Genomic DNA, 2387 nt, shown 5'->3' on the forward strand with positions numbered 1-2387 from the left:
ATTTTTTCATGAACTCCAGTGCCGAAGGTTGAGAAGAGGAGAAGTGTAAAGTGCAGGGTGCAGATCTGAAAGTATGATGCAGAGGAAGGTAATGCTGAGGCAACACCTGGAAAAATGTGCCAGAGTGCTGGGTTATCTCACTTCATGGAAGTTCCTTTAGTGATAGGCCTTGGAAAGTGCTAAGGTAAGCAAGGGGAATAGCTGAAGCAAGGTAGTCATGCTGACCACAGGTACAACCGAAGTGCCCAGATGCTTGCTCCAGTAATGCTGCACTCATTCCTTCTAAGTGGCAGCTTCTGCTCTGAGTAGTAAAAGAAAGGATTCAGGCTCCCCACTGATTTTCGTTCCACACTCCAGACCTTTCTGAATATGCAGTAACCTCTGTCCCTTTGTCATCATTGAGGACCTGAGATACATTTCCATTTTCTCTGTGAATAGTCATATCTTATTAAGCACAAGTGTAAATTTTTGTTTACTTTCCTTTTTAAGCCTCAATACTTTACACTAATGAAACTTTTGTTATTGTTGTTGTTGTTTAGCCATCTGCTCTAATTTAGTAGGCATTCAGGAAGTCTGAAGTGTTTTATTTTTTTTAAACTTGCACATAAATTGAACATATTGCTGGGAATCATATAATGCTTTAGTATGTGTGTACATAGGGGCAATGTTTAAATAAGACCAAGCATGTGTATCTTCTCAATCCTTTATCCTCACTTTATAGTGAACACATTAAAGAAAATCCTTTCCAATTGTATTTTCTCTCAGGGTGTTTGTCCCTAAATAAGTAGAGAGTCATGATGTTGAGATGAGAGAGAACTAAAAAGAGGCTGACTGAGCATAAGAGGGAAGGAGGGTGAAATGATGGCAACTTGCTCCCATGGACTGAAGAAAATTAAAAACTAAAAAGAAAATAGTAAATGAGGATCATAATCCATCAGTGTTCCATGCTAGTTATCCTCACTTTCATCCGTCTCTCCTTCCTCCACTTCATTATCATCTTCATCTTCTTCAGCATCATCCTCTTCTCCACCAGTATCTACCAGCTCTTCCTCTTCTTTTTCTTGTCATCATCAGCCTCATCTTCCCATTCTTCTTCATCGTCATCCATATCAGGAACCAAACTGTGCTCAGGGGGTGTGCCACACTGTCTTTACTGGCCTTCCCTCATGGGCACATGTGTCAGAGTGGTCAGTAAACCAGGGATAGAAGGTTTTTGGGTCCTCCACCACCTCTTCCTTCTGGCCTCATTCTGCATTAGACTTGAGGGTTTGTCAAATCTTCTGCAGGTTTCCGGTGGATTTCAGTGGACCCTGAAGATGGCTTGCCACTGTCCTTCAGATGAAATTCTTTGCAGAGAACTTTGTTTTCCAAGTAACAGCTTTCATCAAAATAAAAATTCATTCTGTAACTTGATTTTGTGTCTTCAAATTCTGTCTGTTCAGCTCTGGCCAAATACTACAGAGCCACTTTATCCTCTGCCCCGAGCCGTGCAGATACTTGTGAATGGTTGACAGGTGTTTTTAGACCAAACTGTGGGATTTTGACAATAAATTCTGTTCTACTTTCAAATTTTTCTCATTGGCTTATTCGTTAACTTTATCCTATTTTGTACTTTGTCAATATGTTCACTTGCTTCTTGCTGCTTTTTCTACCCTTAACAGGCCAGGAGAGGCCAATGGGGCTTCCAGCTTTTGGGCAGGAGTGTAACTGGGTTTCTTGGGATGAGGCAGGAGTGTAGATTGGCAGTTTAGGGCCATGGAACATCAGGGCTGTCTAGAAGCCAGAGACCAGAGTCCTTCACTTCCACACTCATGGTCACCATGGGAAGAAATTCTCAGGAGTTGAGGTGGCCTCAGGTGTGAGATGTTTAAGTCAGCTGCTATAATGAAGAAGCTTAAAACTTTTTCTTGGATTTTTTAAATATACCATTAATTATTGTTATCTATAGGCTTTCAATCAGTTTTGTTGAATGAACAAAAATTACTAATTTTATGCCTGTTCAAATATATCTATTCTAATTGTATGAACACAAGTCCAGAGAAATAGACCTAAGGAATTTTTCAGATCTGTTCAAGTTGAAGAAAAGTGTGAATTGAAGTGTGTTTCCTCTAACTTAATTTAGGGACATTTCTTTCTTAGTTGGGCTCTATTCTAAAGAAGCCACTGTTCAGTTGCTAACTTAGTGAAGAGTCACCTGTATTGTCATTTTGGTACTCGTATCTCATGTCTATCTAACACACTGATCACATGACAGTCCGATGGCACAGATTCCTGAACATGGCAGTCCCATTTTTAATACCCTCAAGATGTAGTTGTCTGAAATGGTGTCAGAGTTAAAACTGTCAATTGGTTTTCACTCTGTCACTGATAAGCACTGGCAATACCAA

General features: G+C 40.1%; 1 pseudogene; it reads right to left on the bottom strand.

Moving 5' to 3' along the window:
* Positions 1 to 947: 947 nt before the first annotated feature.
* On the bottom strand, positions 948 to 1757 carry LOC127238295 (protein SET-like; annotated as a pseudogene).
* Positions 1758 to 2387: the final 630 nt, after the last annotated feature.

Source organism: Phodopus roborovskii, unplaced genomic scaffold (genome assembly GCF_943737965.1).
Source record: "Phodopus roborovskii unplaced genomic scaffold, PHOROB, whole genome shotgun sequence".
Taxonomy (NCBI): Eukaryota; Metazoa; Chordata; class Mammalia; order Rodentia; family Cricetidae; genus Phodopus; species Phodopus roborovskii.